Here is a 27,772-nt window from a genome sequence, read left to right as displayed (position 1 = left end):
TGACTCATGCCTGTAGTCCCAGCACGCCTGTAGTCCCAGCACTTTGGGAGGCAGAGGTGGGGCGAATTGCTTGAGACCAGGAGTTCAACATCAGTCTGGGCAACATGGCAAGACCTCATCTCTACTAAAAATACAAAAATTAGCCGGGTGTGGTGGTGTACACCTTTGGTCCCAGCTACTTGGGAGATTGAGGTGGAAGGATTGCTTGAGCCTAGGAGGTGGAGTCTGCAGTGAGCCAATATCACACCGCTGCACTGCAGCCCCAGTGACAGTGAGACCCTGTCTCAAAAAACAAAAACAAAAACAACAGCAAAAAAACCTGTAATCATTATATCAGGTTTTTAGAACTAATTTAGAGGGATTTATATACGCATACATAAAGTTTAATAGTTAATGTCACCTGATTCCCTGGTAAGATCTTAAAATGAGCTTCCTTGTGTTCTCAACAATATTGCTACTAAAAACCAAGTGTGGAATATACTCTTCAGATAGCAAATGTTTTGTCATTTCCTTTGCTTCTGTTGATTTTCAAAATTTTGCCTCCTTAAAGTACATAAACTATTGCATTGTAGAAGATTCCAGTGAAGGGCATTAATTTTCTTGTGTCACTGGTGCCAGTTGATCAGACCAACCTAACATGCCTCAGTTTCATGTGTATTCTGACTTGTTTTCCTTCTGAATAAAAGTTACTCTAAATCTTTCTCTTGACTTCTTCGTTTAGGATAGTGGTTCTGAAGCTATCTGTTGCTTCTACCAGCTTGATAGATGAGGGTCCTCAGTATGACATTTTTCCACAGGCTACAACTAGATATTATATAGGAGGTTATAAAGACAAAGGCTGGATATTATGAGCAATTCCTTATTGTCTAATTGATAAGGAAAGCCCTGGTTTAGGGACACTAAATGTATATGACCTATACTGAAAACTACTTTGCAAAATTAATTTAAAATTGCTTAGAAATATATAATGTAGCTCTTATAATCTACAAGGTAGATATGAGTATAACTTGAATTATTTAAAATAAGAATCAGCTAAGTGATATGAATGGCACAATTATTTGGTTCAGAACTGTAATCTTTATCAATATGTAAACATAGTTGATATTCAAATAAATAAGTTATGTTTAATAGTGTGTCCTTTAACAGCTAAAGGATCTCTGTGTCCTGCACATGTTTTATGACTACAAGATGAAAACAAATTGCTTGAGGTTTTATTTGTATGTTAAACATGAAAAACTTGAAGCACATGCAAAGTTTGTAAATTAGACTGTTCTTTAAAAATGTAGTAAAACCTGTCTGATGAAAAGTTGCGTTGCTTACTGAGAGTTCACCTGTGGGAGAAGATGACAAAAAAAAATTGCATCTGAATTTTCCTGTGTGACTAAGCCAAGAAAGTACTTTTCAAGAGGGGTATTTTCTTTATTCTCTCTGAATACTAAGTATTTGAAACCAGAACCTTCTTCCACCACTACAGAAATAATATACATTTGATCCCAGTGTGCAGGCAATGTATGACGGAATGTTACTCTGTGCATATATTTCACCATCAAGACCAAAATACGATATTTCATAGGGTATAACTTAAAAGATGTATTCTGAAGAGTTCATTTTAAAACAAAATGCAAATACCTTAAATATTTGTTATATTAATATGATAGAGACAGTTGTTCTTATAACCACATTCTGGCACTATAATCAGGTACATTGAAGTATTCAAGATAAAAGCACAAAAGTACTGATTTTAAGAACTTTAGAAAACATGGGTTATGGGCAATATAAACTTGAAGAATGTTTAAAGCAAACTATTCATGGTTTTAGTTTTTACCTTGTTTTCCCCATTTTGGAAGACTAAAGCATGTACATCAGTTGTTACAAGTATTCCAGTGAAGGCTTTTAGTTTTTGAAGGACTAGTAGCCATCTCCGGTTTTTTTTTTTTTTTTTTTTTTTTAAATGGTGCATGAAATGCCAAGTGAAAGTGACTTCTTTTTTTTTTTTTTTTTTTTTTAAATCTTTAACTTTTGTTTTATGGGTACATAATAGGTGTATATATTTATGGCGTACATGAGATATTTTGATACAGGCATCCAACTTGTAATAATCACATCAGGGTAAATGGGGTATCTGTTACCTGAAGCATTTATCCTTTGTGTTACAACAGTCCACATATACTCTTTTAGTTTTTTTTCAATGCACAATTAAATGATTGACTATATCACACAGTTGTGGTATCAAATACTAGACTTATTCATACTTTTGAACTTTTTGTGCCCATTAACCATCCCCACTCCCTCACTACCCTTCCCACCTTCAGGTAGCCACCATTCTATTCTCTATCTCCATACGTTTAATTGTTTTTAATTAATTTTTTAGCTCCCACAAATAAGTGGGAATGTATGAATTTTGTCTCTGTGTCTGGCTTATTTCACTTGACAGAATGACTGCCAGTTCTATCCATATTGTTGCAAATGGCAGGCTCTCATTCTTTTTATGGCTGAATAGCGCTCGTTTGTGTATATGTACCACGTTTTCTTTATCCATTCATCTGTTGATGGACACTTAGGTTGCTTTGAAATCTTGGCTCTTACGGATAGTGCTGCGCTAAACGGGAGAACAGATAATCTCTTCAATATACTGATTTTCTTTCTTTTGCGTGTACTTAGCAGTGGGATTGCTAAATTATAGGGTAGTCCTATTTTTAGTTTTTTGATGAATCTCTAAACTGTTCTCCGTAGTGTTTGTACTAATTTACTTTCCCACCAACAGTGTGTGAGGGTCCCTTTTCTCTACATCCTCATTTTTATTGCCTATCTTTTGGATAAAAGCCGTTTTAACTGGGGTGAGATAATATCGTAGTTTTGATCTGCATTTCTCTATCAGTGATGTCGAACACTTCATATTTGCCATTTGTGTGTCTTCTTTTGAGAAATCTCTGTTTAGATCTTCTGCCCAATTTAAAATCGATCGTTAAAGATTTTTTCCTATTGTTTGAGCTCTTTATATATTCTGGTTATTAATCCCTTGTCAGATGGCCAGTTTGCAGATATTTCCCCATTCTGTGTGTTGTCTCTTCACTTTGTTGATGGTTACTTTGCTGTGCAGAAGTTTTTTAACTTGATGTGATTCCATTTGGTCATTTTTGCATTGGTTGCCTATGGTTGTGAGGTATTACTCAATAAATCTTTGCCCTGTCTAATGTCCTGGTGTTTCCCCATTGTTTTCTTGTAGTAGTTTTGTAGGTTAGGGTTTTAGATTTGTCTCTTTTTTTTTTTTTCTGTTTTTTGAGACAGACTCTTGCTCTGTCGCCCAGGCTGTAGTGCAATGGTGCTATCTTGGTTCACTGAAACCTCTGCCTCCCAGGTTCAAGTGATCCTCCCACCTCAGCCTCCTGAGTAGCTGGGATTACAGGTCCACACCACCACACCTGGCTCATTTTTGTATGTTTAGTAGCGACAGGTTTTTTGCCATGTTGGCCAGGCTGGTCTTGAACTCCTGGCCTCAAGTGATCTGCCCTCTGGTCTCCCAGAGTGCTGGGATTACAGATGGGAGCCACCACACTCAACCAGATTTAAGTCTTTAATTCATTTTGTTTGAATTTTCTGTATGGTGAGAGATAGGGGTCTAGTTTCATTCTTTTGCTTTGGATATCCAGTTTTCCCAGCACCATGTATTTAAGATACTGTCCTTTCCTCAATGTATGTTCTTGGCACCTTTGTCAAAAATGAGTTCACTGAAAATGTGCGGATTTGCTTCTGGGTTCTGTATTCTGTTCCATTGGTCTATGTATCTGTTTTTATGACAGTACTCTGCTATTTTGATTTTATAGCTCTGTGGTGTAATTTGAGGTCAGGTAATGTGATTCCTCCAGTTTTGTTCTTTTTGCTCAGGATAGCTATTCTGGGTCCTTTGTGGTTCCATATACATTGTAGGATTTTTTTTTTTTTCTATTTCTGTGAAGAATGTAATTGCTCTCTTGATAGAGATTGTATTGAATCTACAGACTGCTTTGGGTAGTATGAACATTTTAACAATATTGATTCATTCAATCCATGAACATGGAATATTTTTCCATAGTTTGGTGTCCTCTTCAATTCCTTTCATCAGTGTTTTATAGTTTTCATTGTAGAGAGCTTTATGTGCCTAAGTTAATTCCTAAGTATTTAATTTTATTGTTCACTGTTGGCATATAGAAATGCTACGGATTTTTGTATGTTGATTTTATATCCTGTGACTTTACTGAATTTATCAGTTCTAATAGTATTTTTGTGTAGTCTTTAGATTTTTCCAAATATAAGATTGTCTCATCTGCAAATAAGGAAAATTTGATTTCTTCCTTTCCAATTTGGATGCCATTTATATCTTGCCTGATTGCTGTAGCTAGGACTTTCAGTACTATATTGAATAACAGTGGTGAAAGTGGACATCCTTGTCATGTTCCAGTTCTTAGAGGAAAGGCTTTCAGTTTTTCTCCATCCAGTATGATGCTAGCTGTTGATCTGTTGTATATGGTTTTTATTATGTTGAGGTGCATTCCTTCTATACCCAGTTAAAATTTTTTTTTAACATGAAAGGATGTTGAATGTTATCAAATGCTTTTATAGCATCAATTGAAATAATCATGTTTTCTTCTTCATTCTTTTGATATGATGTATCATATTGATTGATTTCTATATGTGGAACCATCCTTGCATCTTTGGGATAAATCCCACCCGGTGACGATGAAAGAATTTTTTAATGTGTTGTCAAATGTGATTTGCTAGTATTTTGTTCAAGACTTTTACATGAATGTTCATTAGGGATATTGGCCTGTAGCCTTTCTCTCTCTCTCTCTCTCTCTCTCTCTCTCTCTCTCTCTCTCATTCTTTCTTTCTTGTTTTGGTATCAGGGTACTACTGGCCTGGTAGAACGAGTTTGGAAGTATTCCCACCTCCTCTTATTTTTGGAATAGTTTGAATAGGATTAATACTAGTTTTTCTCTAAATGTTTGGGAAAATTCAGCAATGAAGCCACCAGGTACTAGGCATTTCTTTGGTGGGAGACATTTCATTACAGCTTTAATCTCATTACTTGTTATTGGTCTGTCTGGGTTTTGGATTACTTCATGGTTCAATCTTAGTAGGTTGTATGTGTCTAGGAATTTATCAATTTATTCTATGTTTTCCAATTTATTGGCATATAGTTGCTGATAGTAACCTCTAATGGTCCTTAGAATTTCTGGGGTATTGGTTGTAATATCTCTTTTTTCATATCTGGCTTTATTTGAGTCTTCTCTTCTTTTTTAAGCAAGTTTGGCTATAGGTTGGTCAATTTTATCTTTTCAAAAAACCAATTTTGTGTATCATTGATCTTTTTTTATTTGTTCAGATCCATTTATTTCTGCTGCAATCTTTATTATTTCTTCTAATTTTGGGTTCAGTTTGCCCTTGCCTTTCTAGTTCTTTAAGAATAGTTGTTAGATTTTTTATTTGAAGTTCTTCTGCTTTTCTGATGTAGGCACTTAGAGCTATAAGCTTTCCTCTTAGTACTGCCTTTGTTGTATCCCATAGGTTTTGGTATGTTGTGTTTCCATTATCATTGGTTTCAGTTTTTCAATTTCCTTCTTAATTTCTTCATTCACCCACTAGTCATTCAAGAACACACTGTTTGATTTCCATGTATTTGTATAATTTCAAAAATTCCTCTTGTTATTAATTTCTAGTTTCATTTTATGGTGGTCAGAGAAGATACTTGATATTATTTCATTTTTTAAAAATGTTTTAAGACACACGGTCTATCCTTGAGAATGATCTGTGTGCTAAGGAGAAGAATGTGTATACTATAGCTGTTGGATGAAATGTTCTGTAAATGTCTATTAAGTTCATTTGGTCCATAGTGCAGATTAAGTCTGATGTTTCTTTATTGATTTTCTGTCTGAATGATCTGTTCAGTGCTACACGATGGGTATTGTGGTCTCCAGCTATTATTGTGTTAGGGTCTAAATATTTGCTTTGTAAATCAGGGTGCTCCAGTGTTGCATGCATAAATATTTGCAATTGTTATATCCTCTTGCTAAATTGACGCCTTTACTGTTAAATAATGACCTTCCTTGTCTCTTTTTATGGTTTTTGTCTTGAAAGCTATTTTGTCTGATGTAAGTATAGGTACTCCTGATCATTCTTGGTTTCCATTTGCCTGGACTATCTTTTCCCATCCCTTTATATTTAGTCTATGTGTATCTTTATACGTGTAGTGTGTTTCTTGTAGGCAACAGGTTGTTGGGTCTTGTTTTTTATCCATTCACCAACTCTATGTCTTTCAACTGGAGAGTGTAGTCCATTTACGCTCAATATTGTTATTGATAAGTAAAGACTTGAGCCTCCCATTTTATTATTTGTTTTCTGGTTGTTTTGTGGTCTTCTCTTCCTTCTTTCCTTCCTTACTGTCTTCTTTTTAGTGAAAACTATTTTCTCTGGTGGTATGTTTTAGTTTCTCGCTTTTTATGTTTTTGTGTATCCATTGTATGTTTTTTGGTTTGAGATTACCATGATGCTTGCAAATACTATCTTATAACCCATTATTTTAAACAGATAACAACTTAACATTCACTGCATAAACAAACTAGCAAATAAGCAAAGAGAAAACTAATAAAAATTCTATACATTTTTTCTGCTTGATCAATTCTGCTATTAAGAGAATGCATTCTTCAATATGTTAGTTGCATTTTCCCACTACAGAATTTCTTTTTTTTTTTTTTTTTTTTGAGATGGAGTTTTGCTTTTTCACCCAGGCTGGAGTACAGTGGCATGATCTCGGCTCACTGCAACCTATGCCCTTCAGTTTCAAGTGATTCTCCTGCCTCAGCCTCCCGAGTAGCTGGCATTAAGGCACCTGCCACCATGCCCAGCTAATTTCTGTATTTTTAGTAGAGACGGGGTTTCATCATGTTGGCCAGGCTGGTCTTATACTCCTGACCTGGTGATCTGCCCACCTCAGCCTCCCAAGGTACTGGGATTACAGGCATGAGCCACTGCGCCCTTTTTTTTTTTTTTTTTTTACAATGGAATCTCACTTTGTCATCCAAGCTGGAGTGCAGTGGGGTGATCTCGGCTCACTGCAACCTCCGCCTCCTGGGTTCAAGTGATTCTCCTGCCTCAACCTCCTGAGTAGCTGTGACTGTAGGCATGCACCACCACGCCTGGCTAATTTTTGTATTTTTAGTAGACACAGGGTTTCACCATGTTGGCCGGGCTGGTCTCAAACTCCTGACCTCAAGTGACCTGCCTGCCTCAGCCTCCCAAAGTGCTGGGATTAGAGGTGTGAGCCACTGCACCTGACCCCACTCCAGAATTTCTGCTTGATGCTTTTTAATTATTTCAGTTTCCTTGTTAAATTTAGCTGATAGGATTCTGAATTCCTTCTGCGTGTTATCTTGAATTTCTTTGAGTTTCCCTAAAACGGCTATTTTGAATTCTCTATCTGAAAGGTCACATATCTCTGTCCTTACAGGCTTGGTTCCTGGTACCTCATTTAGTTTACTGAAGTCATGTTTTCCTGGATTCACTTGATGCTTGTGGATGTTCATTAGTGTCTGAGCATTGAAGAGTTAGGTATTCATTGTAGTCTTCAGAGTGTGCTTGTTTCCCCCCACCCCCTTTCTTGGAAAGGCTTTCCAGGTATTTTAAGGTACTTGGGTGTTGTGATCTAAGTGTTTGGTCACTGCAACCATATCTGCATTAGCCTAGTAACACTGTGGTTCTTGCAGACTCATAGAGGTACCACCTTGGTGGTTTTGGATAAGATCTGGAAGAATTCTCTGGATTACTGGGCAGAGACTCTTGTTCTCTTTCCTTACTCTTTCCCAAACAAATGGCCTTCCCCTGCCTCTCTGTTTTGAGCTGCCTGGAGTGGGGACAGGGATAATACAAGAACACCTGTGGCTACCACCACTGGGACTGTGCTGGGTCAGACCTGAAACCAGTACAGAACTGGGTCTTGCCCAAGGCCTGGTGTAACCGCTACCTGGCTACCACTATGTTTGCTTAAGGCCCTCGGGCTCTACAATCAACAGGTGGCAAAGCCAGCCAGGTTGTGTCCTTCCTTTCATGGTAGTGAGTGCCCCTGGGCACTGGGTGGGTCCAGAGATGCCATCTGGGAACCAGGGCATGGAGTTGGAAATCTTAAAATCCACCTGATGCTTTCTTCTTCTGTGGCTAAGCTGGCAAAAAAACCACAAGACAAAGTTCTTCCCACACTTTCCTCCCCTTTTTATAGGCAGAGGAGTCTCTGTGGCCTCCACCACCCCAGCCTATAGTGAGTACTGCCTGGCTACCACTGATGTTCATTGAAGCCCCAGGGTCTCTTCAGTCAGCTTGTGGTTGGTTGCTGCCAGGCCTGGGACATATCCTTCAGGGAAGTAAGCTCCTCTGTGGCCCAGGTCAGGTCTAGAAATGCTGTCCAAGAGCTATGACCTAGAATCAGGGACCACAAGAGCCCTCTTGGTGCTCCGCCCCACTGTGGATGAGCTGGTACCTAAACTACCCCTTTTACTCTTCTGTTTTTCTGAATCTGGAGTCTCTCCTCATCACCACCATAGCTGGGAGTGTGCTGGGTCACACCTGAAGCCAGCACATCCCAGAGTCTTACTCAAAGCCCATGGCATGTACTACCTGTCTACTGCTGCTGATTATTCAGGGCCCATGCACTTTTTAGTCTTCCCTTCAAGACAACAATGTCCTTTATGGCCCAGCATGTGTCTAGAAATGTCATCTGGGAGCTAGCTTCTCGCACGGGGGCCTCATGACTCTGCCTGGTGCACTATCCTACTGTGGCTGAGCCGGTTTCCAAGTTGTAAGATGAAGTCCTCTACCCTTCCCTTTCCTCAAGTGGAAGGAAGTAGTCTTTTTCAGAACTGTGAGCTATGCTCCCTGGGCTTGGAAGAGTGATGCTGCAAACCCTCCTTTGGCTGCTCTGGTTGATGTCCCCCATTAGGTCATGTGCCCCTGAAGTCCAGACTTTGATGCCTAGATCACCTTTCAAGTTTATTTAGGGTTCCAGAGCAGTTGAGCTTCTTGCACTGGCAAAGCTTGCCGGAACTCAAGTTCCAACCGCTGAGATGGATGAATTCACTCTGGCTAGGGCTGGTCTAAATGCTCCCTCTGTGGGCATTGGCTGAGTTCTGCCAAGTGTTGCTTTCCACTGTGACAGGGCAGCATAATCACTGTACTCTCCCTCCCTCAAGCCATACAGATTCACTGCTGCTGGGGAATAGGGGAAGGATGGTGTCAGCAATTCAAGACTGTTTTTCCTACCCTCTTCAGTGCCTCTTTCAGTGATTTTCAGTTAAAACAATGTACTGTAATTGCTCACCTGATTTTTGGTTTTTATGAAGGTGCTTTTTTGTGTAGATAGCTCTTAAATTTGGTGTTCCTGTGGGGAGGATGGTTGGTAGAGGCTTTTATTTGGCCATCTTACTTCTGATCTCTTGAAAGTGACTTATTTAGCTAAATTAATCAAACATAGGAGATAAAATGTTTAGGGCAACTTATTCATATGTATTATATATTCTAGAGTTGATGCCTATGTAGATACTGGGGATTTATTGAATGTATTAGGCCATTCTCGCATTGCTATAAAGAATGATTTAAAGGGTGATTTGTAAGGGAAAGAGTTTTAATTGGCTAATGGTTCTGCAGGTTCTACAGCTTCTGCAGGCTCTATAGCAATGCTTAGAGACTTCTAGGAAGGCCTCAGGAAGCTTACAATCATGGCAGAAGGTGAAGAGGGAGCAGGCACATCACATGGTGAAAGCAGGAGCAACAGAGAGGGTGAAGGGGTGGTACTACACAATTTTAAACAACCAGATCTTGCAACAGCTCACACTTGGTGCAAGGACAGCACCAAGAAGATGGTGCTACGCCATTCAGGAGGGATCTGTCCCCATGATCCAAACATTTCCCACCAGGCCCCACCTCCAACACTGGGAATTACATTTCAACATGAGATTTGGGCGGGGACAAATATCCAAACTATATCGTTGAGCAACCAACCTGGTTTTAATACGAAATAAGTTGTTCTCAAACTTTTTAACATCAGGAGCCCCTTATACTCTAAAAATTATTGAGCAGCCTAGAGAGTTGTGGATCTCTATTAGAAATTAAAATAACTTTTAGGAATATTTGTTCATTTAAAACTAAAAACAAGCCTATCACATGTTAACATAAATAACATTTTTATAAAAAATATATATATATATTTTTTGAGACGGAGTCGTGCCCTATCGCCCAGGCTGGAATGCAGTGGCACGATCTCGGCTCACTGCAAGCTCTGCCTCCCGGGTTCACGCCATTCTCCTGCCTCAGCCTCCCAAGTAGCTGGGACTACAGGTGCCCGCCACCACGCCCGGCTAATTTTTTTGTATTTTTAGTAGAGACGGGGTTTCACCGTGTTAGCCAGGTTGGTCTCGATCTCCTGATCTCGTGATCTGCCCACTTCATCCTCCCAAAGTTCTGGGATTACAGGCGTGAGCCACCATGCCTGGCCCCAAAAATATTTTCTTAAAAAAGTTAGTGAGAAAAGTGGCACTTTTTTTTTTTAATATTTTTGCAATTATATTTTTGCAAACTCTCTTCAGTATCTGACTTAAGGAGGACAGTTGTGTTCTCTTACTGATAATGAATAAAGAGTGCTTCCCAGAATTGACAATTCAAGAAATCAGTGGTGATCTATGTCAAAATGATTTTGAGGATAGTAATTCGAGGACAAGGACCAAGGCTTTTGTACACCATTTTATCCTCAGAGTCTAATACAGTCCTTGGCACATAGTAACGGTCAGATATTTGGTAGGTGACTAAACTATACTGCAGTGTGTTGAGAAGTGAACAGAAGATACGGATTCAGGAATTATAGAAACCTCCTTCATGGCACTTGGTTGAGAAAAGAAGAGAAATGAGGGGAATGAGGGTGCAGATTCAGCAGAGGACTTTTTAAAATAATGTTTTCATGTGAGGAAAAAAAATAAAAACCAATAGAAATTAAGAAAACAGGAAAGAAATGGAATAATTAGGAACCTAGGCTGGGGTAGGGTAGCAGGGCATTTCAAACAGTAATGAGGATATGAGATTCCAGATCTTGTTGAAATGCAAATTCTGATTCAGCTGGTAGGTGAGACCTGAGATTGTGCATTTCTAACAAGCACCCAGATAACCTTAAGGCTGTTGGCCCCAGGGTTACACTTATAGTGATTTTCTAGAGCCCAGTTGGGGAAGTGAATCTTGGGCAGGAGAAATACATACCTCTCATATTGAGTTTGGAGATCCATCCCATCTGATACAACGTTTTAAGAGAGAAACATAATTTGCCAAATATCCAATTGATAACTTTTCCCACTAAATGGCTGCGTTATGAAAATTGCTTCACTTTGAAACTTCTGGTCTTGGTAATATAGAATGTCAGTGTTCTCACAGTGCTTGATTGGGAACATGATACTGAGATTATGGCATACAATTGTACAAAAAAAGACATTATTAGGATCTCTAACAATTGTGTAAAAATCATTGCTTCGTGGGTAGAGCTCAAACTTTGGTGTGAGACTTGGTTTTATTCTTGGCACTTACTCTTGAGTGGTCTTGGGCAAATTAATACCTTAAGCAAAAAGATTCTCATGTGGATTTTATATGAGAATTATAAATGAAGTACATAAAGTCCAGCAGTCACAAATGGTATCTATTATTACCATCATCCTAAGACTGCAATAAGCTATATTGAAAGTAGTCTCAAAGATTGTTTCATGAATCATCAGATTCACCTAATTTTCAAAAGAATTTAAATAAGGAGATGGAATGAATAGATTGCATTTTGTTTCCATGCACAGGGGAACCGTGCATATTTCTTCTGTGACTTGGAAATGGTTTAACTTTAAAAAATCCCAAAATAGCTGAAGTTAGCAGACATGCAATTTACCAAAGATGACTGGAATTTTGATCTTTCCTGTAATAATACTATACCCAAGCACACTGCTCATTAGGAAAACATTTTTATCTGAATCTTTTACTCTTGGGGCAAAGAATGCTATTTTCTTTTGATAACTATGTTTATAGAATCTAAATCATCCTGAGCAATTATTTCAACATCTGAAGTTATTATTACCATTCATGTTTCATTTATAGCTATTTGAATTTTGATGAATTTCAGTATGGTGCTAGAATGATAGGGCAAGTTCAAATAAGTTCAATATATGGGTGTGGTCTAAAGTTATTTTAATTTTTTATTACAACTGCTATGAAGAAAATTAGGATATGCCACATTTTCACGTTTTACAGTTGGATGTCCTATGATGTTCCCTTCCAGAGAACAGAGCTCGGAGCTCTGGAAATTTGAGGGCAACTGATATGTGCTCATGTCTGCATCTGTGTGGGTTGGCTGTATCTCAGGGACAGAATCTGCAGCAAAAAAGGTAATAATAGTTCCTTGAATACTTTTATATTATTACTTTGAAAGAACTAAGGCAGAGCATCTCCATTTGGCTTTTCTTCAGGAACGCATGTAGGTGGAAAAGAGGTCAGTAGGAAGGCAAGAAGTAAATACTGCAACTGAGATAAAATTAAGTCAACTTTGTAGACTACCCCCAGGCATTTTCTTGTTTTTTCTCTTTTTTCTTTTAAAACTTTTGTGGGTACTTTGTAGGTGCATATATGTATGGGGTACATGAGAGATTGTGAGACAGGCATGGAATGCATAGTAATCACATCATGGAAAATGGGGTATTCATCCCCCTCCCAGGCATTTTCAACTTGAATTTTTGTTGTCAGTAACAACAAGACTGGAAATTTTTAACTCCCTCTTATCAATTTTGTAATCATTGTTGATCTCTTGCACTGGTAGAATATGCCTTGTAGTAGAAAATATTATAACAGCATAAGACATGTTGTAGTTTCTAAGGTGCTTTCACATACAAGGTGGTAAGTACATGCAGAAACATCAACTGAGCTACTCAAAGCCACTGTAGGTTTGTGTGTCCAGTATTATTAAGTCCTGCTGGAATTTGCTTTGAAAAGTTTTTTCTCATTATTTTTCTAAATCTTATAATTGTCTGTAAGTACTACCTTCATAATTAAAATGTTTCTACTCTGATGATGCCTTTAACTACTTTAAGAACTATAAGTCTAGAGCTCCTTTCAAGGGATCAAACCAGAAACGGATGCTTAGGGCAGGTGTCACACTGATTTACGACCATGCTCCTAACCTGACATTAGATACATTCAGTAGATTTGGCAGTAAGCATAGTACATACTAATGGGTCTTGATTTTCAATAATTTCGTTATGCATAGTAAAATTTTATGGTGTTTTATTGTGTTGGCTGAATACATCAGGATACCAACTGAAAGCAAATCTTAAAGTTAGTAACTCCTGCTTTTTTGGTTTAGTATTCAATAAACTTCTCTTAGGCCACTAGGGCTTAATGAACAAAATACCTCTTTGGCAAATAATTTTGCAGGCACGAAATGTTACTATAAAATTATTTTGTTGAATAAACTAAAATGAAAGATTAATTTGACATTGCAGTTATTTAAAAAATGATGTGAAATTCTTGCAAACCACTAGAAATGCAAAATATTTTTAAGTGTCTTTAAAATTTAAACTTAAAATATTGTTAGTTTTTTATTGGGCATATAATTGTGTTTGACTTTTTTGGGGACCAGAAATTATTTATTTTGGCATCTCTACTAAATAGTATCATGCTTTGGAAACTCAGTAAAATATTTGTTGTTGCTCAATAAATATTTGTTGATTACTTTTCATTTTTTTTTCTGTATTGGTTTTTTAACTTTCCTAGTCATGATTTTTTACACAGATATAATTTTGAGGACTGAACAAAATTCAGGAAGGACTATTCTCACTAAGGTAATATTTTTCTGTATTTTCTAAGGCAGAATCAGAAAGGCCCAAACATTTTTTTTTTTTTTTTTTGATACGGAGTCTTGCTGTGTTGCCCAGGGTGGAGTGCAGTGGTGTGATCTCGGCTTACTGCAACCTCTGCCTCTCGGGTTCAAGTGATTCTTGTGTCTCAGCCTCCCCAGTAGCTGGGATTACAGGTGTATGCAACCACACTAGGCAAATTTTTGTACTTTAATAGAGATGAGGTTTCTCCATATTGGCCAGGCTGTTTTGGAACTCATGACCTCAAGTGATCTGCCCGCTTCAGCCTCCCAAAGTGCTGGGATTACAGGCATGAGCCACTGTGCCTGAACAAGCATTTAAAAAGAAATTAAATTGGCAATTTATTTTAGGTATCATCAAGTAAAATTTTCTTTCAAAACAATGAAAACTTTGGCTGCTGAAATTTACCAATTTAGATTTGTTTTAGAAATGTTATAGGGAGATAAAATTACTGAAATCTGACTCTAGTGTAACTAGGAATGCAACTTTGGAAGGTGACGTGATGGGTAATGCTGTTTTTCCCAGTCTGTTCTACTAGCGAGAGAATACAGTCAGTTTTTGATGCATAATAACCGGGTGTCTTTTGGGGTATTCCTAAATAGTCAACCTTTCGGAGTTACACCTCCTTTAATTTTCAAATAGAATGCTTTGAATGACCATCCCAGTCTTCCTCCAGTATCTTCATGGATTATCAAGAGTGAGCATATCTCCAGCCATCTCTGGTTCAATGGTTTGCTTCTGCTGAATTCTCAATTTCTGTTTCAGTCTCTTCATCTATGACAGACAGTGATCCTTCCCAGGTAGCACTTCGCCTCTGGTTGGGCGTTGGCATACCCTCCAGGTGCCATAAGGTAGAGCTATGTATCCACCTTTACTGAAGGTTTCCACACTTCAGGAGAAAACTAGAGTACAGCAATGCTCACCACTACTGTAAACCTATATTTTGAATACAACTATTTCCAAAATCTGAGGCAAAAACATTAGACCCTTTGCAGCTTTATCCAGCTTCCTAGCCTCTCTGCTGTATGTCAAGGTCTGCCAGCTCTCATTTGTAGGAGAGAGCACCTTTCATAAATGTTTCATAGGGCCAATTTCCCCCTTACTTTAAGAATATTTTACTCACTACCTGAAGGACTTGTTTTCACTCTGGAACTTATTAGAACTTCATGTTCAGGGAAACCCCACCTGTATTAGTCTGTTCTCAAGCTTCTGATAAAGACATACCCGAGACTGGGCAATTTATAAAAGAAAGAGGTTTAACGGACTTACAGGGCCACATGGCTGGGGAGTCCTCACAATCATGGTGGAAGGTGAAAGGTGTGTCTCACATGGCATCAGACAAGAGAAGAGAGCTTGTGCAGGGAAAGTCCCGTTTTTAAAACCATCATATCTTGTGAGACTTACTATCACGGGAACAGCACGAGAAAGACCCACTCCCATGATTCAGTTACCTCTCACTAGGTTCCTCCTATGACACATGGGAACTGTGGGAGTTACGATTCAAGATAGGATTTGTGTGGAGACACAGCCAAACCATATCAACAACCTTAGACACAAGGATCCACACAGGGTTACATATTCTAGAGTCTGAGTTGTAGTAGAAGTGATGGGAACAGTGGTGAATATTTATAGCACAACAATATAGGATGGTGGTCGGCATGAGAAATGCCACCTGTGTTGAGGTTTCTCAGCCAGTAGGAAGTAATCATGGCCTTTTTTATTCTTCCTGATTTCTTTTGGTCTTCTCTGAGTACCTTTTGAATAAAACACATTCACACAAGATCTCCCGAGGTCAAACAGTTATTCTCAAGTATTGGACAGTCTAAACACATATTAAGGGACAGAGAGATTTCTCTAAGGCAAATATGTCTAGCAAATAATTTCTCTTTTCCCCAATAAATCGCCTTTTATATTTATGCAGTATTATTTGCCTTTCTCCTCATATTCTTCTGATTATCTAGACCATGCCCAGAGACCTATCTCCGCAGAAGTCAAATAGAGACTATGACAGCAATTCTTAAAATAACAGAAGCTGATAGCCCTTTAACTATGTAAAGGTCCAGCAGAAGATGTGTGTATGTGTGCATGTGTGTGGTTTTGATTCATATTAAAGTCTTAGGCAGCGCTTCCTCTGCAGTTGATTTTCTCAGTAAGCAGAAATGAAGCTGTAGATAGATGTCTTCTCCCTCTCCAGAGAAAGCCCTAGGGTCACGGATTCATTTTTTGTGGAATTTCAGTTACATGAGTTTGGAGTAGTTTGGCCTCACTGGTCTATTTCTATCCACAAAGACCAAAGAGATTTATAGTATAGTGATGGATAGAACATTCCTAGTCCAAGAGCTTGGGAGAGACTTTGATGGTTTACCTTAGAGATCATGTGGTGTTGTTCATGATCCTTATGTGCATTCTAAACTGAACTTCATGTTCAGGGAAACTCCGTTACCTTGTTTCATAGGGAATCTTCTGATGGAGCTGGCTCCAAGGCTTCCCTTTTCTCCCATAATTATTTTCAGCTCTTGAGGGAGTATCAGACCTGTCTGCGTACAAATGAAGATTTCAAGGTCATGCTGAAGCTGTGAAGACCAGCCGAGAACTTCATTTCATAGCTGTTTGTAAGGTTTCTTCACACTGGGTAGAGGTGAGGGTGAGGTTTGCTTAAGATCACTGTGCTCTTCCAGTGGAGGCCCAGATAAACAATAATGGTAAACCTAGGAATACAAGTTGGTCTCTTGTCTCCAGGCCAGTCAGTCTGTGGTCTTTAATCCTTTCCTTTAAAAAATGTTTTTGAAAATTTTATTGTGGTAAACATGAGACCTACTGTATTAGTCCGTTTTCACACTGCTGATAAAGACATAGCCGAGACAGGGAAGAAAAAGAGGTTTAATGGGACTTATAGTTCCACATGGCTGGGGAGGCCTCAAAATCATGACGGGAGGTGAAAGGTACTCCTTACATGGTGACAGCAAGAGAAAATGAGGGAGAAGCAAAAGCAGAAGCCCCTGATAAACCCATCAGATCTCATGAGACTTATTCACCATGATGAGAATAGCAGGGGAAAGACCAGCCCCATGATTCAATTACCTATCTCTGGGTCCCTCCCAGAACACATGGGAATTCTGGGAGATACAATTCAAGTTGAGATTTGGGTGGGGACACAGCCAAACCATATCATCTACCCTCTTAACACATACACACACACACACACACACACACACACACACACACACACACACACACAATTTTTTTGAGACAGGGTCTCACTCTGTCACCCAGGCTGGAGTGCAATGGCACAATCTCAGCTTACTATGACATCTCCCTCCCAGGTTTAACCCATTCTCTCACCTCAACCTCCCAAGTAGCTTGGACCAGAGTTGCACGTCACCATACCTGGCTAATTTTTGTATTGTTTGTAGAGACCAAGTTTCACCGTGTTGCCCAGGCTGGTCTCAAAGTCCTGAGTTCAAGCAATCCACCCACCTCAGCCTCTCAAAGTGCTGGGATTACAGGCATAAGCCACCACACTCAGCCAATATATTTTTAAGTGTACAATACATTATTGTCAACCATAGGTACTATCCTTTCCTTTTTGAAGCTAAAATATTACTGCTATCCACCTAGTAGTAATAGAATAGGGGAATGAAGGGGTTATTATAAAAATTGTAGTTTAAACTTTTATAGGCAGTATAAATTTCCTCTAATGTATGGGTTGTTTCATTTCTGAGTTCAATTTCAGAATGTAAACAAGAATTGCAAGTACAATTCTAAAGTACAGATGGTCCCCAACTTACGATTTTTTGACTACGATGATGCAAAAGAGATACACATTTAGCCAAAACCGTACTTGAGTATCCATACAACCATTCTTTCACTTTCAGTACAGTAGTCAATAAATTACATAAGATATTCAACAACTTGTTATAAAATAGGCTTTACAATAGATGATTTTGCCCAAATGTAGGCTAATGTACTTGTTGTGAGGATGTTTAAGGAAACTAGACTAAGCTATAATGTTTGGTAGGTTAAATATTTAACAATATTTTCAACTTATAATGGGTTTATCAGATGTAACCCTATCATAAGTTGAGGAGGTTAATCTATATTAATCATATAGTGCATATTGTGCTTAAATATTTTCCCCTGCCTTTTTAACAAAACAATTTGAACTGATAGTAAGGTTATTTATCTTATCAAATAAAGTTAATGAGAGATCAGGTAGAAATTCTTTACCAAAACATAAACACACACACACACACACACACACACACACACACACACTCACACACACAAATGTATTTTAGGGAAAACTGGACTTGACTATTTTTATCTTTGATTATCCCTACTAAAGATATCCTTCTAGGGAAAACACAGACTTTATTTTTTTTCATTTCATGGGCTTCAGGAAGAGAAGCTTAGTAAACACACATTCTCTCCTTCTTCGTTCCCAGAAGCTGCAATAGTTTATTTTAAAGCTAATTCTAGGGTAAGTCCTTTTGATCTCACTGCTATCACTTAGAGAATTATAATGTGGTTTTGCAATTCTAGCTAGAATGGGGGACCTTTAAAAAAGGACTTGGATTTATGTTAAATGATTTTAGTTCAATGACAGGAAACCCCTCTACTTGTTAAAAAAAAAAAAAGAAAGAAAGAAAGAAAGAAACCTCCAAAAAAACAAAAAACAAACAAACAAAAAAAACCCTTAAGACCTTTATAGTAGGAAGAAAGCAACCAACTGCTTTTCAAATTATGGGGTTGGTCCCATGTTTTGAAAGTTACCATCTCAGTTGATCTCTTAATGAGATGTCTGTGTACATGAGATGAAGGTCGATAAGAACTCAAGGGCTTCTCATCTATCCCTTCTCAGTTAACAAGCCAGTAGCTTCAGAAGACAAATTTATGACCCTTGCCTTCGTCCACTGTAGGATTCATCATCCTAAAGCTGCACTGGAAACTTCCTGGAGGTTTGTCTTCTTTTTGGAGGAGTGTTCTCATATGGGATTCACTTTGTCTTTCTCCTTTTGCTTTCTGGTGCATACATGTTTTCCCTCTTATGTTCATTTCTTAATCATTATCTGTAACATTTTGGCTTCTTTGTTCTCTGGCTTTGATTTCCAAATATAAAATTGAAACTTCCTGTCTGAATATCATTATGTAAGTACTGACAACATCACATCTTCTTATTACTGACACTGAAGATGTATTTTTTGTGGGTACAAATGGGGTAGAGATGGGATAAGTATAATTATTACTAAATATATTTTTAATCTACCTTCTAGGAGTCTTTCTTTGTGTTAACTAAGCTGTCATATAAGCATGAGAAATACACACAAAATCCATATGTTGGTTATTTCTGAGCTTATAAGGGCAGGCACCTTTTTGAATCATAACCAATCACAGTACAAAATTCAGTTCTTTTATTAGAAGAATTCTCACTGTATCTGCTTCCTCTTTCAATTATTTCCAGCCAACAGGACCTCGTCTCTTACAATCTTTGCCCAGGCACCATTCAGCCCCATCCCTTCTTCCTTTACAACACAGAGTAGCCTTTTTCTGCCCAATTCATCCTAACTCCTCTCCCCCACTACCCCACCACTTGCTGCAAGAAACTTGGGCCTAAGGTTCACTGTTATTGTAGAAAAGCATTTCCTGACAAAGCCAGTTTCTCTGTGTAGAATAGTTGTCCTCAACGGGAGGCTGATTTGCCCCCAGGGGACATTTGGCAGTGTCTGGAAACATTTTTGGTTATCACTTCTACAGGGATACTGCTGGTGTCTAGTGGGTAGGGGCCAGGGATCCTGCTAAACCTCCAAGATGCACAGGACAATCCCCATAACAAAGAATTATCTGACCCAGATTGTCAATTGTCTTTCTGTTGAGAGGCCCTGCTGTAAGGAAATTCTTGTATCAGTGGCACTAAGCAATGATATTTTCTATTGTGCTGTTATCAATGCATTATTCTGTACGTTACGTTATAGGTTTTACATATACACATTCCAGATAATAAACAGTTGTTGAATACTAGATATATGTCAGGCACCAAGCCAGGTACTCTTAAATTGCTTATGGTTCAATGAGGAAAAGAGGCAATATAATACCTTGTGAAAGGGGCTATGATTGCATAATGAAGATATGTCTCACCTTGCTCAGGAGGATCTGCTAAGCTTTTTGAATTCTGAGAAGGAAGAGCCTGAATTGAGCCTGGAAGAATAGGTAAGAGAAAGCAAGGCAAAGGGAAGGAGAGAAACACATTTCTGGAAAAGGCAGAAGGTCAGGTTAAGACGTGGTTAGAGAAGTGGGCAGGAGCAGATCCCGAAGGACACCACTTAATGGGCTGGCAACCATCAGATGGTTTTTAAAGGCCACTGGGAGTCCTTTAAAGAGAGGTTAATTGGGGCAGGAGTGGGGAGTATGTTGGTGGTTTAAGAGTTAGATTTCATTGTGGTTTTGATTTGCATTTCTCTGATGGCTAGTGGTGATGAGCATTTTTTCATGTGTCTGTTGGCTGCATAAATGTCTTCTTTTGAGAAGTGTCTGTTCATATCCTTAATGATCGCCATAGAATGGCGATCATTAAAAAGTCAGGAGACAACAGGTGCTGGAGAGGATGTGGAGAAATAGGAACACCTTTACACTGTTGGTGGGACTGTAAACTAGTTCAACATTGTGGAAGACAGTGTGGTGATTCCTCAAGCATCTAGAACTAGAAATACCATTTGACCCAGCCATCCCATTACTGGGTATATACCCATAGGATTATAAATCATGCTGCTATGAAGACACATGCACACATATGTTTATTGTGGCACTATTCACAATAGCAAAGACTTGGTACTAACCCAAATGTCCATCAATGACAGACTGGATTAAGAAAATGTGGCACATACACACCATGGAATACTATGCAGCCATAAAAAAGGATGAGTTCATGTCCTTTGTAGGGACATGGATGCAGCTGGAAACCATCATTCTCAGCAAACTATCGCAAGAACAGAAAACCAAACACCGCATGTTCTCACTCATAGGTGGGAATTGAACAGTGAGAACACTTGGACACAGGAAGGGGAACATCATACACCAGGGCCTGTTGTGGGGTGAGGGGAGGGGGGAGGGACAGCATTAGGAGATATACCTAATGTAAATGACGAATTAATGGGTGCGGCACACCAACATGGCACATGTATACATATGTGACAAACTTGAACGTTGTGCACATGTACCCTAGAACTTAAAGTATAATAAAAATTAAAAAGAGTCAGATTTCAAGAAGATCATTACTGTTTCTGAAATCTAACTGAGAGCTAATGAGAGACTGAACTAAGGTAGTATTAATAGAATTGACAAGACTGGAAATGGGGTTGGCATTGGGATGAAAGACGAAAAAGTCGTGTATGACCCTCAAATTTTAGGCATGGTGCCATTTACGGAGTCAGGAAAGGCAGGAGGGGATTGAAGGTTGTGGGATGAGGTAGAAGTCAAATTTGGACATACTGTCATCCCTCAGAATTTGGGGGAATTTGTTCTAGGATCCCCTGTTCATACCAAAACCCACAGATTCTCAAGTCCCTTGTATAAAATTATGTAGTATTTGCATAAAACCTGCACGGTCCTCCCATATACTTTAAATCATCTTTAGATTACTTAATACAATACCTAATGCAATGTAAATACTATGTAAACAGTTATACTGTATTTTTTAACATTTGTGTTCTTTTTAATTGTCGTATTGTTATTTTCATTGTTTTCCCCACTCCATACCCCCTAGATCCACAGTTGGTTGAATCTGCAGATGTAGAACCTGCAGATATGGAAAGCCAATTTTATTTTTGTGTCATACAGATTTTCTTATTTATAAAAGTAATATACGTGTCTTTTGTAAAAACACTTGGAAAAGAGAGAGAGGTACAAAATCTCCACTCGGAAATAGCCACTGTTGGTGGCTGGTCACAGTGGCTCACGCCTGTAATCCCAGCACTTTGTTAGGCTGAGGCAGGTGGATTGCTTGAGTTCAGGAATTTGCAATCAACCTGGGCAACATGATGAAACACCGTCTCTACAAAAAATACAAAAATTACCCAGGCGTGGTGGCATGTACCTGCAGTTCCAGGTACTCGGGAGGCTGAGGTGGGAGGATCACTTGAGCTCGGGAAGCTGAGGTTGCAATGAGTGCCACTGCATTCCAGCCTGGGTGACAGAGTGAGACCCTGTCTTAAAAAACAAAACAAAACAAAACAAAACAAAACAAAACAAACAGAAAAGAAATAACCACTGTCAAAAGTTCAGTGATGTTTTTCCCAAATTGTTCTATGTGGCCAAAATTAAACATTTAAAAAATACTAACCCAAACTAACCCAAACTAAGGTGCTTTATACACTTCTTTCCTTTCTTTCCTTCCTTTCCTTCCCTTTCCTTCCCTTCCTTCCCTTTCCCTTTCCCTTTCCCTTTCTTTCCCTTTCCCTTTCCCTTTCTTTCTCCTTCCTTCCTTCCTTCCTTCCTTCCTTCCTTCCTTCCTTCTTTTCTTTTCTTTTCTTTTCTTTTCTTTTCTTTTCTTTTTCTCTCTCTTTCTTCTTCTTCTTCTTTTTTTTTTTGTATTTTTAGAAGAGACGGGGTTTCACCATGTTGGCCCAGCTGGTTTCAAACTCCTAACCTCAGGTGATCCACCTGCCTCAGCCTTCCAAAGTGTTGGGATTACAGGCGTGAGCCACCATGCCCAGCCTGCCTTTTTTCACTTTGCAATATATTTTAACTCTTTCCTGTGCCACTGAATGTCCTTTTACATTATTTTTTTCTTTTTTTGAGACAGAATCTCTCTCTGTTGCCCAGGCTGGAGTGCAGTGGTGTGATCTCAGCTCACTGCAACCTCTGCTTTTTGGGTTCAAGCAATTCTTGTGCCTCAGCCTGCCAAGTGGCTGGGATTACAGGCGTGCGCCAGTATGCCCAGCTAATTTGTGTACTTTTAGTAGAGATGGGGTTTCACCATGTTGCCCAGGCTGGTCTTGAACTGCCGAGCTTGAGCAATCCACCCGCCTTGGCCTCCCAAAGTGCTGGGATTATAGGTGTGAGCCACCACACCTGGACTCTTTACATTCTTAATGACTGCACAATATCTCACTCTATGGAGGAACCATAATTTACTCCACCATCTCTATTGTTAGGGGTTTTGGTAGCTTTGGGATTCTAATGATTCTCATTCTTAACAAGTCATGCTTGATGCCATCACAGGTTGAGTCCTTAGAAGCTGACAGAAATGGCACTGGAGGTGTAAGATATTAACTAGGGCTAGATTCCTGTGAATGGAAGAGGGAAGTGTGGGCAAGGGAGAAGGTGAACTGTGGTGCAGTCCTGCAGCCTCAGCAGACCCCAGGGTCTACTGTAAAGGCCTATGAGTGTTGTCCCATTGGGTGGAAATGGCTAGGCTTTTATAATCTTGTCATTCACTGACCAGATGAGGGCTGTCCTGGGAGGGGAAGGACCTCAGGTGAGGCTGCACTCTGCAGCTGAGGCCAACTCTGAAGGGGCTGATAGCTAGGGGTATCTGTTGACCACATTCTCCAAGGCTGAGCAGCAAATCCTCCTGTGAAGCAAGTCCTCCTATGACACTCCTATGGGGCATCTCTGTGTCTACCACCATTACTTCATTCTGTACATCTATGTTTGCTCAGGTCCTTGGTATAAATTCCAAGAAGTGGAATTGCTGGGACAGAGTGTGGGCATTTGAAACACTTTTTATATTTATTGCCAAGTGACCTTCTAGAAAGATCGTACCCCTTTCTCCCATCAAGAGTTAATCACTAATGCATCAATATATGACAATTGTACTTTTTTACATTTTTAAATATTGAAAGGTATCTCAAATTCCTTTGGAAAATAAATACATATTTTGATGTTTTGTTGTTGTGAATTTCATTTCAAACTCCTAAGGCAGGTGCTGTACTTTTCTCTACAGAGCTGTATAAATCTTTCCAGAAGGGTAAAACATTCTAATGACTGATATTAGGAGGCAAAGAATTATATTTGGGTCTTCTGAGTTGCAAACTTTCAACATTAAAGAGGCCAAGCAGTGACTGGTGCCTGAGCCGACTTGAAACAGGATTTGCAAAATCCTTCAGCCTTTCCATATAACTATTTGAACAAATACATGAAATTCCTATTTTTTAGGAAAAATGTGACACACTGTTAGAAAGAGAGACCAAAGGGAAATAACCTTCAACCTTCATTTGTTGAGCGTCTAAGCAATGTCTTGCGCTTTTATATCCACCATCATATTTAATTCTCACAACAATCCTTTGAAGTATTATCACATTATTCAGATGAAGAAATGGAAACTTAGTGATTCTGGTAGCTTGCTAATATTGTAAGGCATTCAGATCCCCAAGGCTGTGCACTTCTTAACATTCTGGGCTGCCACCCCCAAAGCTAGTTACACAGCAGGGGCTTTAAATGGTATAATGTATGTATATATTAACTCTAAGAATAATAATCCTTGTGAAGCTTGCAGAATGTCCTACTGGACTGAATAGTGCATAGGATTCAGCATCTAGAATTTTAAAATTTTGTATCACTTATAACATCTAGCACATATGAGGTATTCACTAATTACTTAAAATTTTTTTTTTTATTTTTTTTTTTGAAGATGGTGGATTCTCACTCTCTTGCCCAGGCTGGATGGAGTACAGTGCCATGGTCTCGGCTCACTGCAACCTCCACCCTCCCAGGTTCAAGCGATTCTCCTGCCTCAGCCTCCCAAGTAGCTGGGATTACAGGTGGCTGCCACCATGCCCGGCTAATTTTTTTGTATTTTTAGTAGACACGGGGTTTTACCATGTTGGCCAGGCTGGTCGTGAACTCCTGACTTAGTGATCTGCCCGCCTGGGCCTCCCAAAGTGCTGGGATTAGAGGCGCGAGCCACTGTGCCTCGCCGCACTTAAAAGTTTTTGAATAGCCAACAAGAGAGAAATATCTTCCCAGTTTCTTTCATCATTCCATTTTCTTTTGGGGTTTGGCCTGATCAGAGTGTAGCCAGGAGGCGAAGAGATGGTTCAGTCAGTGGCCTCCCTTTCAGCAGGAACAGTTGTATTCCTGAAGCTTGCTTGTCAGCTTTTTTAAACAGACCCACAGACTAGAGATAGTGCCAATAAAAGTGGCTGAACAAAATGAACCTAACAAAACCATCACCCCAATCCGGAAGAATGTGGGTGGTGAACTGTTTACTCAGAAGAGATAGGTTCCAATCTAGCTTTTAGAGCTAACTTCCAGAGCACAGGAAGTACAGAGAGAAGAGAAATATGTTGAAGACACCACAAAGAAGTCTAAGATAAATCCAGAAGACAGTCTGGTTTTTCCAACAAGGCACTGTCATTCCAAAAAAAGGGGGAGTGTGGAGGAGGAGGAGTCTCTTCTGGGTTAAAAAAGATGCACTCAAATGCAATGGGTGGTCATGGATTAGATTCTGGTCTGAGTAAGTCAGCTGTAAAAGACATTTCTGGGTCAGTTGGAAGAATTTGATATGAGTTGATAATTATTGTTAGTTTTAGTTAGGTGTGAAAATATGTTTATGTAGGAAAGTGTCTTTTTTTCTTTTTTGAGATGGAGTCGCGCTCTGTCGCCAGGCTGGAGTGCAGTGGTGTGATCTTGGCTTACTGCAACCTCTGACTCCCTGGTTCAAGCGATTCTCCTGCCTCAGCCTCCCGAGTACCACCACCACGTCCAGTAAACTTTTGTGTGTGTGTATTTTTAGTAGAGAAAGGTTTCACCATGTTGGCCAGGATGGTCTCGAACTCCTGACCTCGTGATCCACCCACCTCAGCCTCGCAAAGTGGGAAAGTGTCCTTTTAAAAATGATATGTATATGGTACCATATGGGGTGAAATTTCCTATCTTTACTTTAAAACTCTCCACCAGGTGTGATGGCTTAGCACTTTAGGAGGCCAAGGCGGGAGGACTGCTTGAGGTCAGAGTTTGAGACCATCCTGGACAACATAGTGACACCCTTCTCTCTACAAAAAAATACATAAATTAGCTGGGTGTGGTGACACTTGCCTGTAGTCGCAGTTACTTGGGAGACTGAGGCAGGAGGATCGCTTGAGTCCACGAGTTCAAGGTCACGGTGAGCTATGATGGCGCCACTGCACTCCAACCTAGGCCACAGAGCTCTTAAAAAACTTAAAAAGCAAAAAAGAACGGGCGGGTGTGGTGGCTCATGCCTGTAATCCCAGCACTTTGGGAAGCTGAGGCGGGTGGATCATGAGGTCAGGAGATCGAGAGTATCCTGGCTAACACGGTGAAACCCCGTCTCTACTAAAAAAATACAGTGGCGAGCGCCTGCAGCCCCAGCTACTGGGGAGGCTGAGGCAGGAGAATGGCGTGAACCCAGGAGGCAGAGCTTGCAGTGAGCCGATATAGCGCCACTGTACTCTAGCCTAGGCGACAGAGCGAGACTCCTTCCCCAAACAAACAAACACTTTGGGAGGCCGAGGTGGGTGGATCACTTGAGGTCAGGAGTTCGAGACCAGCCTGGCCAACATGGTGAAACGCCATCTCTACTAAAAATAAGAAAACTAGCCGGGCATGGTGGTGGGCACCTGTAATCCCAGATACTCGGGAGGCTAAGGCAGGAGAACTGCTTGAACCCAGGAGACGGAGGTTGCAGTGGGCCGACATGGTGACACTGCACTCCAGCCTGAGCGACAGAGTGAGGCTCCGTCTCAAAAAACAAACAAGTAAATACAATTTAAAAAATTAAAAAATAAAACCCTCCAGCAGAAAAGGTGATAAATAAGGCAAAAGGCAAATAGTTGTTAAATACAGACGCTAGGTTTTAGGTAGTATTCTAGTAGTCTCTGCTCTATAATGTTTTCTTCATAAAAGTAAACAACCAGAAAAATAAGAACAAGGGTTTGCTTTCGTTTCAGCAGAGTACAAACTGGTCTTTATCTTCCTCCAAAGATGAAGCCATCAACCTGTGGCCTGGATAGTGCCTCAGGAGCGTGGAGTGAGGGCCCAGGTTGCTCAGACAGATTAGTAGACTCCTTTGTGGAGACCTGATTTGAGCACTGGTGTGAAAAGGACCCACGCAAACCGACCTGTGTGCCTCCCGCCCCGCGGCCCTGCACACCTACCCAGGGCCGCTACGGATACCGCATAACCTGCCACGTCGCTGTCCCCTGAGTGTCCTTTAAACCACGAAGGGTGGGAGTTCTGACGCTCAGCGCGAGGGCGATCATCAAGCAGCCTAAAGTGGGCTGAGCGGGCGGGAAGTGGGGAATGCAAGGAACTCTCTCGCTCGCTCGAACCCTCAGTGGCGAGCCGTGGTGGAGGGGCAGAGACCTTCCTTCCACTGCACTGGAAGTCGGGCGGAGCGGGGGTCGGACTCCGCCGTGGGGAAGCGGCCGCACGTGCCAAGGCCACGACCCTGCTCTGCAGCCCGGAGGGCCTGGCCGCCGCAGGGGGCGGGAGCGTGGGAGGGGAGGGCGCGCACCTGGCGGCGGGGCCGGATCGCAGCAGGAGAGCGGGTAGCGGGCTCTGCTGGCCCCGGCTAGGTGAGGGAGGCGGGCCGCGCTCCCCAGCGGGGGAAGTTTCTTGGCCGGGAAAGGTACAATTGTGTGCAGCTATTCTTGGTATGTCAAGCGGGCCGGGCGGCCGCGAGCAGGGAGGGCGCCCCTCTCAGTGGCCCGGGAGAGGGCAGCGGCCAGGCGGGAGGGTGCGGGAAGGATGCGGGCAAGGCGGCGCATCCCCTCGGGGCGCGGGCCGCGGCCCCTGGCGGACTGTGGCATCTCCTGGACTAGACAGTCTGACCGCAGAGGCGGCCGCGGCCGGGAGCCCCGGGGAGCCACGGGAGGGGCGGACGGAAGCGGCGACTCGGCCGG

The 27,772-nt window shown here is 40.5% G+C and overlaps 1 long non-coding RNA gene across 1 annotated transcript in view; it reads right to left on the bottom strand.

The window, feature by feature from the left end:
* The window catches only part of LOC108527179 (uncharacterized), a 32,201-nt gene extending 4,652 nt beyond the window's left edge, over positions 1–27,549 (bottom strand). The window contains exons 1-2 of the long non-coding RNA XR_001884727.1: positions 27,385–27,549; positions 9,344–9,477 (exon numbers count right to left, since the gene is read on the bottom strand). This is a non-coding gene — a long non-coding RNA (uncharacterized LOC108527179). The remainder of the gene's footprint in view (positions 1–9,343; positions 9,478–27,384) is intronic.
* Between the last annotated feature and the right edge of the window lie 223 nt (positions 27,550–27,772).

This window comes from Rhinopithecus bieti, unplaced genomic scaffold (genome assembly GCF_001698545.2).
Source record: "Rhinopithecus bieti isolate Rb0 unplaced genomic scaffold, ASM169854v2 scaffold_3912, whole genome shotgun sequence".
NCBI classification, from domain to species: Eukaryota; Metazoa; Chordata; class Mammalia; order Primates; family Cercopithecidae; genus Rhinopithecus; species Rhinopithecus bieti.
Note: the sequence above shows the minus strand (reverse complement) of the source record. Positions and strands in the feature narration are given on the sequence as shown.